Here is a 16,622-nt window from a genome sequence, read left to right as displayed (position 1 = left end):
ACTACATCACATTTATATATGGTCATTAGAGAATCTCAATACTTAAAAATTATACGATCTCTATGGTCTCAACGTGATCCTTAAAAGAGTTATCTGTTAACTTAAGACGCCAACTGGAACACATACCACAGTTGCTTCTAAAAGTTTTCATTTGTGGACAAACAAAAGCAGAGTCTTAATGAAATCCATCAGAATGTTCTGTGACAACAGGAATAAAAACTTTTCTGTAGAGATATGTTGATCATTAACAACATACATTACTCTATTACCAAAAAAATGGTCTCAATATATTTATTGAGTAAAATGAAGCTTGGTAAAAATAATCTTCAAGCAAAACAAAAATCAGTAAAATATGAAGCAAATATTATTTTTGCTGAATTTTCAAGTAGATATTTACATTTCATCACATGTTCACATTGCAATGCTTGTAAAATAAAACTACTTTAAATGCTTGTCTTTTATTCAGTACCCCTTTGAGTATTTTTTTAAAAAAAAAACAGATTCCCATATAACATTCTGTGATTTGCCTTCCTTTAAGCCAAAAAAACCTCTGAAATTAGTTTTACTAATAAATTAAGCCATTTTCTATAAATGTTATATATTATTTGCTAATATATATAGTCACAAAAGTTAATGAAATTTCAAGAGCTCATTTTGATTAGTTTTAAAAACTGAGATTTAACTCATCTTCGTAACACAGTATGTCTAAACTACAATATACCCTATATTTTTCTAGTATAGTAAAGAAACAGCTAATATTCTCTATGCCATATTTGAAATAGAAAATGGTAATATGAAATAAAGAACTCATCTATCCAAACGTTTTAAAAGCACCTTATTAAAACCTTTCTAACTTGAAGATTGTTCAAAGAACACTTCAACATACACAAATTCTCCAGACATATTACTAAATATTGTAGTTTAGTTTCAATTAGAGTGGCGGCATACAGTTCTAATAGAAAGGAGAATATGATGATTTATTTGCACGGAGTCCATGGTGTGGGAGTTCATGGTTTTACTTTATGGTGAAAAATCATCACTAATGAATATTTGAAAAACATAATTGTATACAGAAACTGGGAATTATTCGGTGCTTGAAAAAAAAAAGACTATTACTTTTGGCAGATCACTTATGACTCTAGCTTTTTATTCAAAGAAATGGAACAATCAATCTACATGTTGAATGATAAAGCCTATTCTTCTATAAGCCTTCATTTTTCAAGGAAAAATACAGAAAGAAAAAAATCAATATATAGAGTAGTTTAGTCCTGGAAAGGGCTTTCTTAAAGAGAAACCTCAGTCAAGGTTGAAAGAGCAATTAATGCAGGCTCAAAAATCTGGGCCATTCTGATAGAGTTCGGTTAACATGTGGCAGAAGTAATCATCCACTTGTGAAAATGATTTTCGGTTCATTCTCAAACACCTTTCAGACACTCATGATCCCATTTAACTGACAACAATACAGGCTATCCGTGGGCACCACTGCATTTGATGTGAAAACCAATAGGGACCAAATGCCCTCAGGCACTTTCAGTCATTCCCCGCACAGTCTGTGCTCACAGCTTCCCCGCATAAAAGGAATCTTCCTTCTTTCACTACATTCTTTCCTTTATTTAACCCCACAAGATTAAGCCTTTTTTTTTTTTTTTTTTTTTTTTTTGGTTTTGTTTTCAGCTATGGATGAGAAAAAGAAACTGATTCAAAACAGCAGTGTGACCTGGGCATTAAGAAACCTAGAAGTAAATACTTCCCAGTTGGCTTTTATATACTTCCTGAATTCTTATGGGAAAGAGAACAAGAGGTGAGGATGCAAGGAGAGGATCATCACCAAACAAAATCACAGAACATTTTGAAAGAAATGATGAATGAAAATGAAAAATCAGAAACTCCTATTGTTGAGTAAGAAGTTAAAATGCGTGTGCTATGTCAGCAGGAGACCTGTAACAGCAAAGGAATAAAATGTAGCTCTTCATTTTCTGTATCACATTTTGTAGAATCAGTAACATGAACTGCCTCCCCCCACCCTTTTTCTGAGAAGTCTCATCTTCTGCTAGTTTAATCTCAGCTAGATGGGAGTTAAACTTGAGCTCATATCAGCATTTTCAGATTAAGTCTAACAGTCTAAGGTATAAATGCTATCCTTTAAAAACTGGCTTGCTGGGACTTCCCTGGTGGCGCAGTGGTTAAGACTCTGCACTCCCAATGTAGGGGGCCCGGGTTCAATCCCTGGTCAGGGAACTAGGTCCCACATGCATGCTGCAACTAAGAGTTCACATGCTGCAGCTAAGGAGCCCTCGAGCCTCAACTAAGACCCAGCGCAACCAAATAAATAAATAAATATTTTTAAAAATTGGCTTGCTATTCACAAACTAGAATATGAATATAGACAAACTGCCAAGATGAGAAGACCATAAAGCCCTATTCCACCCTCAGATTGAGACATCAAGATCTACAAGTGACCACTCTTAAAGAAGGTGTTCTAATATAAATGGCAATGCACTACCACCTAGAAACAAAACTGATCTGGGTCAATTACACTATAAGCAGTTCTACAAAAAGTAGTTTTAAACAACTAAACACAAGCCAAACCATGGAACTAAATCAAACTGTACAGAGAAGTCTTTTGTTATAAAGGCAGTTTTTCCTATATTTTTTGATAACTGATCATCAGTACCCTTTTATATCTCAATTAGCAGAAAAAGTGCCCCAATACATATTTTTTAATGGTTCATGATCTTACCAATGCCGATATTTAGAAAGTTATACAAATATGTTAGGGTCTCATTCTAATATACTCTACTACAGAGTGCATACTTTGTAGGCATGGTTTCATGTTTTTCCTCAGTTTAAATGTCCTTCGAAATATAATATTACTTTTCTGCATGTGCAGAAACTTTACTGCCTTGTTAAAAGTTAAAATTAGTGAGCTTTCCAAGTTGATTATAAAATGTCTCAGAAGAGGATAAGAGGGAAAAAATGTCACAAGACTGTACTGAGTAACCTACCCCAACCAGGCAAACTTGCTTAGAGTCAAGCCTATGCCTCCATCTCCTGGGAGAAGGGTGGAGGGTAGACGCTATGAAGATGTGACTCTCTAGGGGCTATGACACATTCCAAAGGGAAGGAGCTCCTCACCATTTAGCAAAAAACCTCTGGCACACGTGGTGATGAAAATGAAATAATTTACTTAGGCGCTCCTAGATATTTTTGTGATACAATCCATTAAGCTTTCTTCTCCCTGAAAACGCAAATGGTTTGGAAATAAGGAAACAAAAGTTTTAGCAAAGGCTTTTATGCATGTATCATAGTACATATTATTTATAAGGTATTGGAAGGTATTGGAAATACCTTCCCTTTTGGGGCACAAAATTCCTAAAGCAATGCAAAATGGTCACACACTTTTAAACTATATATACAGTATAGGTAATCCTGAGTTAACACAGATATTGTAGGCCTCAGTTTCCTCTTCCGTAAGTGGATATATCTGTTCTACCTGCTTCATATTTAGGCTAAATTCAAGTGAAATACGTACATGAAATGCCCATTTTATAAACTGCGCACACTCTAAAAAGAAAATCATCGAGAAGATAATTTGGGATTCAGTGTTTTCCACTGTGTGTCTCAGGACATCTGGATAGAAAGAAGTAGTACACAAAGACAGAACGGGTTTGGCAGGCAAATAAATGTGAGAGATATTGAGCTAAACAAAGCTAAGTGTTCTGTGTGTGAGGACTAGTAAGAGCCTGTAATAGACCTGGGAAATGAGACGCTGAGGAGTGAGGACAGGAGGGGGGAGAATAGTGCAGGCAGCGTCTCCAAAATTACAGACTCTCTCTCACAGAAGACCATGTAGGAGTTACGTTCTCCAGCACACACTCTGGGAAGTTAGCTGGACTAGATAACTGCTAATGAGTCTTTAAGCACTACAACCATATAACTTGGTTTTTGCATTCTGTTCAGAATTAACTAATATCCTAATCATGATTAAAAATATCCTCTTCAAGGACTTCCCTGGTGGTCCAGTGGGTAAGACTCCGCGCTTCTGATGCAGGGGCCCCGGGTTCGATCCCTGGTCAGGGAACTAGATCCCGCATGCATGCTGCAACTAAGAAGCCTGCATGCTGCAACTAAAAAAAAAAAAAAATCCCACATGTTGCAACTAAGACCCAGCGCAGCCAAAATAAATAGGCAAACAAATAAATATTTTTTAAAAGTCCTCTTCACTTCTGACATTGCTTTACTTAGAAGCTATAAACATTTATATTTGAAAACAAAAAGTCTTCTGTAAAATTTGGATCATCATCGCCATAGATTATGTTTGATTCCAGAAAGGTCTCTTTTTCTATAATGTTATTCTCTGGTCTTAGTTAATGAGGACATTTTTGGAGGGCTCTGAAAATTTAGAAAACAAACTGTCTACGTCCATCTTTAACTTATCTTCATGTGAGTTATCTGTAAAGGTATTTGAATTCCTCCTGACACTCAGCATTCTGCAACAGCCTTGTTTTACCTGAATGGTATCACTTGAACTTCACTTTTGTGCTTTGTGACCAATCTTAGCTGCCATCAAGGAGAACTCTGAGTTCTGGGTCAAGATTTGGACTGAGCAGTGAGATCCCCTTGCTGTCCTGCCAGCTCCGACCTTGTACCTTGGCCTCAGCGTCTCAGTCCCTGTTCCTCTGAGCTTAAGTGGTTGTTTTGAGAAGCTGCCCAATACTCCAGGCTGAGGACGCAGCTTTGCTCTTGTTCTGGCTAATCTTTCTCTGACACCCTGCTCTTGAATTCTAGACTTATTAGTTGGTCACAGACATTTCCAAGACAGCTCATATCTGGAACATTCCTGTGCTGAGATCCTTTGATACTTTTCTTGGCTTTTTTGTTTTTTTTTTTTTTTGACACCAAGTACTCCTTTGTACCAATACTCTGAGTTCTCGCTGCTCCCCTGGTTGTTTGTGTGTTGGCTGTCTTACCCCATCAGTCCCACATATCTTACAGTTCCATCCATTTCCAACAATTTAAATTCATTTAGTTCTCGCCTCTCATGTTTCCAATTTCTTCCCATCCCTCAGAGTTCAACTATCACTTTCTCAGAGAAGCCCTCCCTGACATCCCTAATGAGGTCATACGCCCTTCTTACATGTGTTTGGTGAGATGTGGACATTCCTTCCACAGCCCTGCCATGGTGTATGGCATGGCACATTGGATGAATGTCTATTTCCAACACAACACAGTAAGGTCCGTGAGGGTAAGGACCACATCAGTCACCACTCAACACCCTGTCTCAGCACTGTGACTTTATACAGCAGATATTCCGTAAGCGTTTTTGGAATGACTAAATGACTATTTCTTGTCTTGTCATTAGGAATGATTATAAGAACATAATGAAGAAAGTAAATCTTCAGCAAAAATTTATATAATATATATATATGTAAAAGAAAAAGCCTTAGACAGACTTTGGATTTTCCATAAAGTTGGTATTTTCATATTTATCTAATCAGGAGTATTCAAAGTTTTAGCAGCAGAATTTTATCCTGATATTTAACTTAATATAGAAGCTCAGAACACAGAGGAAAGATGAAGTGGCTGCTGGGAAAGGAGGAACTGAGGTGCAGGAGTCCAGTTCACCTACAAGCCCATCAGTCACGAAAGGGACTCCCAGGGTTTCTGGCAAGACAGTTTGAACCACAGCTGAAAATAGCCCCAAGGTCACAGTATCACTGGGGCCTTTAAGTTAAAATGCAATAGAATATATTCTATGTCTAAAGATTTCTAACTCCCGCTAATATATATATATATGTATATATATAATGTATGTATGTATGTATATATATATATATATATATATATATATACACACACACACACACATATATATATTTTAACTTTCATGATATACAAACATGGTTTGAGTTTTTGAGAAGGCCCAATAATTTAGTACCTCTTTTCTTTGCCTGAGTTCCGAGCAAATTGGCTAAAGACAAAGAGTTGTTAACAAGAGTTAAAAGATCACCTTATTAGTGATAACAATAATACTGAAGAATGTGGCTTATTTCTGTAAGAAGTGGGCTCCCTTATGAGGTTCAGTATTATTATCAGACATACTTTCCCCACTCCAGGGACAGAGAGCGCTGGTCAGGCCATGCCTGCCCACGTGGAGATCCCGCCCCTGACAAACTCACGCAGGGAGCAGCGGCAAGCAGTTGCTTGAACAGGTGTTCCAGGGACAAATGGAGTGGAAAGGGCTGATCTCTGCATGCCCAGCCCCTGCTCTCAAGCTAACTAATCAGATGCGTCAAAAAAAAAGAAAAAAAAAAGGGGGTAGAGAGAAGCCAGGAGTATTACTGTCATGGATATTCCTCCACATGGAAGCAAATATTGGGGCACAGAATAAGAGCTTTTTCCAAATAGAGATGAAAGAGTGAAAATATGAGAGACAGAGAGAAGAATGACAGAGAAAGAGAGAGTGAGAGGGTAAACGAATGAATGATTTTAAGTCTCTTTAACTTTTAACTGCTATGTGCCTGGTGTGACTTTCACTATTTTTCACCTGTAAAATAGAAATAGCAATATTTGTTCTGATTATAACAGATAGTGTCATTACAAAAATCTAGTTAAATGATGTGTGTAAAGGAGCCTTTGAAATTATAAAGCACAATGTAAACGAAGGCATCATCATTATCATCATCTTTATGATAGTAGTAGTAGTAGTATATACTGAAAACTATTTCAATCTAACTTTTTAAAGGACTCTTTGGAAAAGGTTGGGGAGAGTGGCAATGAATTTTTCAACTTTTCCCATTTACGAAAAAAAGACTTTTGAAGAGTGGCACAAAAATTTAAGTATACATTTTCCTACAATGAAGTATAACTATAATATCACACAAGTTACAACAAAACACCTAGTTCTTTTCATTCATCAGATAAAAGCAATATTTCTATAGAGTACATTATTATCTTACCCAGCTACTGAATTCCTTAGGTTCTTAAGAAATTGCTACCTATCAACCTACTAAAAAACTCTAGACTGCTATGAAAAAGTACACTTCAATGTTCAGTTTCTCTCTCACATGCATCTATTTATTTGGAGGAGAATGAATAACAAAATAAAGGTAACAGTAATAAGAGGGCTATGTACAATCAGGTTGGGATTCATTGGGCTACACTTGTAAGATGTTTCTTTTTCTCCTTTAACTTAAAGCTTAAGAATTCCACTTATTTACTTACTTGCTTATTAAACTATAGACAATGCTTCTGCCTATGAATGCAGGATACAAAGAAAAATGAAATCAAGATAGTCAATAGAAAAAAAAACCTTTGACATTTAACAAAACATATTCAGAATTTCAAGTCTCAGATATTTTTGGTTAAAACTAACATTAGTGACATCTTTGATTATTCATATAGTGCTAAACATTAAAGTTTTTCTGTATTAATGTGATAAAATGTCTTGACAAGTTTGATATGTCCAAAATGAACTACCACTTCACCTTCTAACATTTTCTTACATTTAAAAAAAAAGAAAACGTCTTGAAGATTACTTAATACTACTTAAATAATGCCACCTTTATTATCAAGTTCTCCATTCAGTAGATAAAAACACTTCATGTTTTGGGGGGGAATGCTTGCACCATCTACTGGAGAAATATATTACTACTTTTGTCAAAGGACAACTTTAACACCATTTCCAAAGATTCTTGTGAGGTACTTCCCTCTAAAATGCAACACTGGAACAAAATCTGGTCCTTTTCTTTCTTGCATGTGTCAGTACAGGAAATCAGCACATTCTTCCGCAAAACAACACAAATATACGTTAGTTCAAGTAAGTCAATATTCCCATCTTAATTTGACAGAGTTATTAATCTACCAGCAAAAGTAATAGATGTGGAAGAGAGAGAAACACAGATGGAGGAAAGGAGATTATACAACCATTTTACTATTTATTTAAAAAGTATACAAACACCTAATTTTAAAATGAATATAAGCAGAGGCTCTCTCCCATTTAGTCATACAGCTAGGGACAAAGACTAGAATTGTCCGATGAATTTGTATAATGTCAAGATTACTTCACAGAAAAGAACTGAAACCATTCTGAAGGTATCTCTGGATTTTTCTTAATAAATAACCACAACCATAATAATATGGAGTGTAAAAAAATCAGTACACAGATGACAATGATCTCTAAATAGCTTTTTTCCCCTCTCTCCATATCAGGGCACCACCTAAAGCAGAAGAATTTAAGATCTGTTCATTTTCAATTAAGAAGGCAGGATATTTTTTTTCCTAGCAAAAGAAATGAGAATCTTGTTTGAAGGTCCATATCATAATTGCATCTCTGGGTGTGGGATGTGATTCAGTTGCAGGCACATATATATCTGCTTTTTAGTGGGATGCACGGATTATTAGAAAGTTAACATAAATTACACTGTAATTGTAATTGTTAAGAATCCAAATAATTTTCAATTTATGAGAGGCCCTACCCCTTCCTCTCTCTATAATTAGAGGAAATAGACAAAAAAAAAAAAAAAACCCTCACTGCAGAGACTATAAGACATATCCTGGAGTTGCTGCTCCTTAGTGATAATTGATTTATATTTACTTTGTGCATTTTAGGACGGAAGATATGCTCACCATAAACATTAACAAAAGGTAGAAAATACGATGAATAGTGAAGATAAACTACCATGGGAGTACCTATAAGCCAGAGAGAATCAGACAGATGACCAAAGGTGAATAAATGATCCTTAATCATCAAATAAAATTAAAATGTATTTATGAACTCTAAAGAGAAATACAGAACTCTAGTAAACATCAAGGCAATTTTAAACAATAAAGTCTGAAATTTAAAAAGGTTTAAATAAGTTAGACTTATTTTGCTAGCATTCAAGTTAACCTTTTGAATCAATCTGAAATTTAAAAAAATCAAAAAAACCAAAAACCAAAAAAAGTGAGTAAAATGACAGACTATAATATTACATCAGAATATATCCCATCATAGCACACATCCTATGTTGATATTCTTCGTATCAGGTAACTATTCACAATGCATTTCATCATTGTTTTCTTTATAACAGGTTACATTTCATTTTTTGAGATTTACTGAATTCCAGGCATTGTACTTTGTATTTTACATATATTATCTTGATTAATACTCATTAACGATCCTATTAGGTAGGTATAGTTATTGCTACAAACGACAGGAAACATACAGTTTATAACCAACTTCCGATACTTTCAACGCTATAGAAACTACATATTAAGGACCACCTTTAAGTTTTAATTAGCAACACTCACTGAACATACTTTCTGACTTTGCTACAAGATTCACTTCACAGTTGTAGTTAACTGTGAGGGAACAGGTCCCAGCTTCTACTGATATATACATAAAATGCTTCTCTTCACCTAAGGTTTGACCTCTCATATATGGAGAAGGTGGTCTTGAGCTCAGAACAGGAATATCAAGACCACCCCTTGTACATTGGGTGAGGTACATCCTGTCCTAGTTGCTGGACTGGTTGTGAATGGGAGGGGTTTACTTACTTAAACAGGAGGCCGCTCCCTGGCGCTGGGCGTTAATGTAGGAGTCTTCATTTGGAGAAAAGACTAAGAGCAAAATAGCAGGGGACCCGCATGAAATGCCATCTAACTCAGGCCAGCTTTTTGGATAGATCCCCTAGTATCCCAGGATGGTAGATAAACAGGTCAGAATCTACAGAATAATGGCAAGCTTTACTGGTAGTTTCTTATATTCTCTTTGATTACTTTCTTATTTGTTCTCCCTTAGCATGAAGACTCAAAAGCTCTACCTTATTCTAGCTGACCAAAGAGAAATAGGAAGGGAAGTCTATCATGGGAGAGAAAGAGAATGAGATGCAGGTAGGGCATGTCTGAGGTCTAGCACAGGACGGAGGAAGGATGTGAGAGAATATCTCCAGGAAGGGAAAACTCGGTCCCACCCTCACAGTCCAGTCACCGTATTTCCAGAAGATTCTCCTACCTGACTCAAATCGTTGGAGGTTTGGAGTTGTTCTTTTAAGGGCAGAGGCATTCTCTCCCAGTAGTTTCCACTAACTCTCAGAGACAGAGGAACACACTTAGATAAGAATTCTGAAACTGTTCTCAGTTGAGCCTCAGTTTTTCTTAACTGTAAATAGAGCTAATGATTGGTTCTTAATTGCCTTAAAGGGTTATCATTAGGATCAAATGACCCAATATATATATTATATTTATATAATAAATATAAAGATACTATTAAGATGTAATACTGTTAGCAGCATTATGTTAAAATCTAGGTCATGTCTTGTTACTATCACAAGGAGTTAAATTTGAGAAACTCCATTAATTGGCTTATTTATTTACATAATATAAAACAGATGATTAAAACTGGTTTCTTTTTTGAGAGGGGGGATGAAAGTGACTAATCAACTAACTGTTGTGATTCATATGGACCCAGCTGTATAATCATGAACAAAAAAATAAATTTAGACTCATTTATTGTTAATGTAGGGGAGAAAACTTTCCTGAGAAACACATTTTCACAACATTTCAAGCACATCTGAGAAGTTAATTTTTAACCTAATGATTTTTAACAGTTAGAAATTTTTAAAGTATGTCGACATTCACTTATTCTAATCCAGTGCTTCTCAAGTGTTATTAGCAAGCAACGAAATCATGCACAGAGAGCTTGTGAAAACACATTGTTGGGTCCCATGCCCTGAGTAGCTGATCCACTGCAGCTGGCCTGAGAATCTGTATTTCTAACAAGTTCTCAGGGGAGGCTGATACTCCTGGTCCAGACAACACACGTTAACCACTGGTTAATCTATACCTATTCTGAAGCTTGAACAAAAACTTCAGCCACCTCGAGTATATATTTAAAAGGTATTTTACCTAAAAGTATATAATTAGTTAAGGTTTCCTTATAGTAGTATTAGGAACAATTTTTCTAACTGAAATAAACCTAACAACATAACATTTTTCCCTTTTCTTCTTAAATTTGATCATAGTGCCCCCAAGTGCATGAAAATGTTACTAACGGGAAAGGAAAACAATTCTCACTGGGAGGGAGTTAGGTAAATTTATCTTTGTATTTGCCAGGATACACTCAGGGCAGGTTAATGGAATAAACACCCACACGTACTTTGGAAAGGCTTACCACTCTTTCCCTCAGTGTTTTATCTATAAAACTCTAATGTTGGGTCAAGTAATCCCCAAATCTCTTTTAGTGCTTAAATTCTATGCTGGCGTGAAGTAAGCACAAAAACCTATTTAGAATCGAGTAGAATATAAAGAAATAAAAGAGAAACCAGTATTATTCTATTCTCTTTATTCTCACCATCACATAGCTCCTCAAAGTTGTGATGCGATTGCAACAAGCATTCATTTAGGGTTTAGAAAGAAAATATCTGTACTTAAATGATCGAATATAACGCAAGGTGGTTAAATGGGCTCTGGCTAAACACTTGCCTCCCCAATGCGGCTATTTGTGCCACAACCCTGGAGGAACTGTTAAGGAAGAAAATCAATCTTTCTTCCTAGGTGTAATTAATAGTATCTTTACAGTACACTCCACAGCAATTTGTATATCATTTTGTAGCACTCTAATTCATTTAAAAACTTATCAGCTGAATTATATATATATTTTTACTTCAGCGGGCATATACGGAATCAATAAATTAAAGGACCTTAGTCAATGCCACGAAAGGGATACTGCAGATGGGTTAAAATTATTTCTAACATAAAACACTGGTGAAGAGGCTTGGGGTTAAAGGCTTGATACTGACTAAATCCTTTTCTTAATTTTCTTACATGCATGTATCTCTCTGCCTACCTTCCTCCCACCTATTAGCATTTATTTATATACATGTGTATCTCCATCTTTTCTTCACTTTTCATCATTCTCAATTTCAGAAAAGTGACGTCTATTTCAAATGTGTATCCACAGTCTCACATTTTCGTAAACTGCTCACATAAACTCATTCTGCCTAATGGAAGGACAGAAATTCAAAGGGTTCCAAGGAACACAGGCTTCGGTGGCAATGGTACATGCTGTAAGGCATTAGCATTAGTTAACGCATACATTTACCTCTTCGCATTTCCCCTGGCTTCCTTAGGCCCGTGTATTTCTCGTACAAAATACCCTGAAAAGTCTCATGTTATTTCATGCCAATTAACAAACTGCTAACATGTCATGTTAATAAAAAAAGCAATTGACCTAAGTAGAAGGGCTAATTAAATGGAGTAAGATAATTAAACGATTCTCAATATGTAATCAAAAATTATGGCTGGAAGTGTTTCACAATGTTGTCTTTTTGTTTTCAAGTCTCTGCCTATCTGCAAAATTCTAATCATTGTATCCATATGCAGAAAAGATCCAGTGCAGATGTTAATTTGTTGCATGATAGAAATCAGGTGTTCAATTACAAATAATGGGGTGTATGAGAGAACGTCCAAGATTTCCATTTAGCTGAACACACGCATCTCAACCGGCAAGTGATTGCAAAGCATTCATATTGGAATTAGCTACTAACATGCACCCAAGGCACATAACATTCAACTCCTTTATTATCTTCATTATATAATATTCACATCTCCAGCCCTGTGTGTTACTTGATTTGCTACCGATTTAGGAGTCTGAATATTTGGTGATCTAAATTCTATGTACTGTACCTGAATTCTTTTAAAGGGATGTTTTTGATTTTTATCTAAACTCTAGAGCACTTTAACATGAGCAATTTTGTTTCCTAATATTACATTTTAAACAATCAAAATCATCTGCTTTTGTACTAAGGTAAGTTCCTTGAACTAGCAATATTCGAAGTTTTTAACACGTAAAGCCTATTTCAACAAAGTCTTCTCAACATGGTATCTAAATGTATTTTAGCAAAGTAACCACATAGAGGGGCCAAATATATTCACTTGGCTAAAAGATTTGCTTTTTTGAATATAATTTACAACAAAGACACAGGCTTAAAATTTACTTATTAAGGTATTCACCATGCCAAGCTTATAGAGTGACACAATTCTGAGAGTATGAATAAATACCAGACTGATGCTGAATTATGTCCTAAATCAAGACCCTAATACTGAGAGTTTGCAAATTAGTTATTCAATAACTAGCAGGGCCATACCTCTAAAACCTTAATGTCAGATAATCACAGAGGAGACAATGAAAAAGATCATCTGATTAGATGGCAGAATAATAGCAGTGTACATCAATGGGGACTTCATTATTTTAAAAGAACATATGAAGGAGGTTTAAAAAAAGAAAAGTGCATTAATTTTTAATTCCTTTCATTCTCTTAAAATCACTTTCAAAATATGTGACTGTCTAAGGTTCCTTACTCATTAAGAAAATAAATAAATGCTATTTCTAAGTATGTGGCAACTAGCAAAGCCTCAACAATTATTCAAAGGTAAGAATAGTGAGGGATAATTCCTGTAACCAAGAGATGCAACATGGTGACCTGATGGGCCAAATGGGGCTGCAGATATGCTCTGAAAGCCCAGCCACACAAAAAGTGATTCTGAATTTCTTTTTGTAGGGCATATTATCTTGACTCCACTAACCCTGACTATTCTCCTCTTTCTGACCTTAAAACTTAATCATTTCACACTTTTGTTTGGCTTGCCTGGCCTGTGGTGGCATTTGAGTTTTGTGAACACCTGGTGATCACTTGAGAAACGTATTGTGTATTCTTAAGCAATGTTGTCTGACGGTTTAGAGAACAAGCTCTGGAATGAGACAAAATTGGGTTTAAATCATGGTCACTTACTAGTTATAAGACTTTGGTCAAATTCCTTAACCTCTTTATGCCTCAGTAATCTCTGTAAATTGATATAATAGTGATATCAATCATATTATACAAATGATATATAAATATATAAGTTATAAACATATCACAGAGTTGCAAGAAATTAAGAATATATCATAAAAATATAATCAACTAAGATATTTATATTCAAATAAGGTTTTTTTAATTTAATTTTTTAAGAAGAGTTTTAGGCTCACAGAAAAAATTAAAAGGTAGGTATGGAAATTTCCTTAGACTCTCTGCCTCGATACAAGCAAATTCTCCCCAATATTGACATTTTACACCAGAGTGGTATATTTGTTACAACTGATGACCCTATATTGACATATCACAATCACCCAGAGTCCATAGTTTAGGACATGGTTCACTCTTGGTATTGTTCATTGTAAGTATTTGGACAAATGTGTAATGATACATATATACTAATCATTATGGCATCATGCAGAGTATTTTCACTGCCCTAAAAATCCTCTGTGTTCTGCCTATTTGTGCATTCCCTACCTCCACCTCTTGGCAACCACTGATCTTTTTATTGTCTCCATAATATTGCCTTTCCACAATGTCATATAGTTGGAATCATACAGCATGTAGCCTTTTCAGATTGACTTCTTTCACTTAAGTTTATTTAAGGTTCCTCCATGTCTTTTCATAGTTTGATATTTCTTTTTAGCACAGAATAATATTCTGTTGCTGGATGTACCACTATTTATCCACTCACCTACTGAAGGACATATTGGTTGCCTCCAAGTTTTGGTAATTATGAATAAAGCTGCTATAAACATCCATGTCCAGCTTTTGTGTAGACATAGTTTTCAACTTCTTTGGGTAAATACCAAGGGGCATGACTGCTGGATCATATGGTATGAATATGTTTATTTTTGTGAGAAATTGCTAAACTGTGTTCCAAAGTAACTGTACGATTTTGCATGCCCAACAGTAATGAATCAGAGTCCCTATTGCTCCACATCCTTCCAGCATTTGGTGTTGCCAGTGTTCCAGAATTTGGCCATTCTAGTTGGTATGTTGTAAGGTAAGTTTTTAACAAACTTCCAGTGACAGAAAATCCCTCTTATACAAGTTATTTTAATAAAAAGGACAAAGAAAAAAAGAAAAAAATTGAGAAAAAAACTGCCCAAGAGGTTTAATGAGATTAAGATAACTTTGATTCCCCAAATTAAAACTAAATGAAAACATTAAAAGAAAAAAATTGTAGGCCAATTTCACCTATAAACAGAGATGAGAAATTTGGCAATGGAGATGAATATATGAATTACAGAAGAGAAGCCCAACTAGTTAAAAAGCAAATGGAAATTTACTCAAACTCATTAGCAGTCAGATAAACTGATGAGAATATTTAAATTTCATTTAATTTTAAATAGTTTCAATAATAAAACATTGTGTTCCATGAACATAAGGATGGTTGAACATCAGAAAACCTACCAAAGAAAATCACTATACTGATGACTTAATGGAGAAACATAATATTACCACCTTAATAGACACACAGAAAGCATTTGATAAAGGTGAACAATTTATGGTTTGATAAACAATTTAGTAAAGCTGTATATCAAGAACATAAAGCAATCATTGTGCTTAATAAAAGAAATTTTAGATATTGCAATGGTTAATTTATGCCAATTTGACTGGGCCATGGGGTGCCTAGATATTTGGTCAAACATTATTTTAGGTGTTTCTGTGAGGATATTTTTGGATGAGAGTAACATTTAAATCAGTAGACTGAATAAAGTAGACTGCCCTCCCTAATGTGGGTGGACCTCATCCAATTAGTTGCAGACCTGGCTAGAACAAAAAGCTGACCCTCCCCTGAGTAAGAGAGAGTTCTCCTGTCTGACAGCCTTCAACCTGGAACACTGGCAATTCCTGTCTGAAACCTTCCAAACTGGGACATTGGCTGTTCCTGGCTCTACAGCAGCTTCTAGCCTTTGGACTAGAACTGGACCACTGGCTCTGTAGGTTTTGGAATTGCCAGCTTCCATAATCACAACAGCCACTCCTTATGATAAGTCTCTTAGTGCACACACACATGCGTATGTGTGTGTGCGTCCTATTGGTTCTTTTTCTCTGGCGAACCCTAATACAGATTTAGTTATTCTAAAACTGGGAAAAGGCAAGCTTGCCTGCTGTCATTTCTAAATAACATAGCATTCAAGGCCTAGGCCCATTGTATAAGACAAGAAAAAGAGAGAGTAAAGACAGCAAATTAAGAGAAAAAAACTGCCATTATTTGCAGGTGACACAATCACCTACAGAAAAAATAGAACAAAACAAATTGTTAGAATAAGAGAATTGATCAAGTCAGCTTACTACAATCAGTACTATGCTTCTGTCCCACAAAAGTAAAGGTGGAAGGATGGGTTGCCTTCCACACATTAGTGTGGGAAAACTGACTTGTTGAATAAACAAAGTTAGAGGCCCTTCTTATTACACCATTCCAAAAGGAAGCTCTATGTGGGTTAAAGACATAAAAGTATAAGATAAATCTTTAAACCTAAAAGAAGAATATGAAGGGGATTATTTCTGTGACTTAGGGGTAAAAGATACTTTTAAAATGACTCCAAAAGCACAAATACACAGAAAGAAAATTGATGAATTTGACTACCAAGCATTTCTGTTCAACAAGGTTATCCGTCAGATAACAGATCAAGAGGGTATCTGTAACAGCTAAAACCAACAAAAGTATGTGTATATCTGATTCTTGGTTATATATGCTGGAGAAATTCCGACGTAGGCCTACAAGTGGACATAAACAAGGACAATCAAGGGGGCACTGTGTATGGTGATGGACTGGAG

The 16,622-nt window shown here is 35.5% G+C and overlaps 1 protein-coding gene and 1 non-coding gene across 15 annotated transcripts in view; one reads left to right on the top strand and one right to left on the bottom strand.

The window, feature by feature from the left end:
- CADPS2 (calcium dependent secretion activator 2) overlaps positions 1-16,622 on the bottom strand; it is a 545,377-nt gene that overhangs the window by 211,893 nt on the left and 316,862 nt on the right. The window lies entirely within an intron of this gene.
- Positions 4,009-4,081, top strand: TRNAR-UCU (transfer RNA arginine (anticodon UCU)). The gene has a single exon. It is a non-coding gene; the product is annotated as a tRNA-Arg (tRNA).

Source organism: Balaenoptera acutorostrata, chromosome 7, assembly GCF_949987535.1.
Source record: "Balaenoptera acutorostrata chromosome 7, mBalAcu1.1, whole genome shotgun sequence".
Lineage (NCBI taxonomy): Eukaryota > Metazoa > Chordata > Mammalia > Artiodactyla > Balaenopteridae > Balaenoptera > Balaenoptera acutorostrata.
This window is presented reverse-complemented; position numbering and strand designations above follow the sequence as displayed.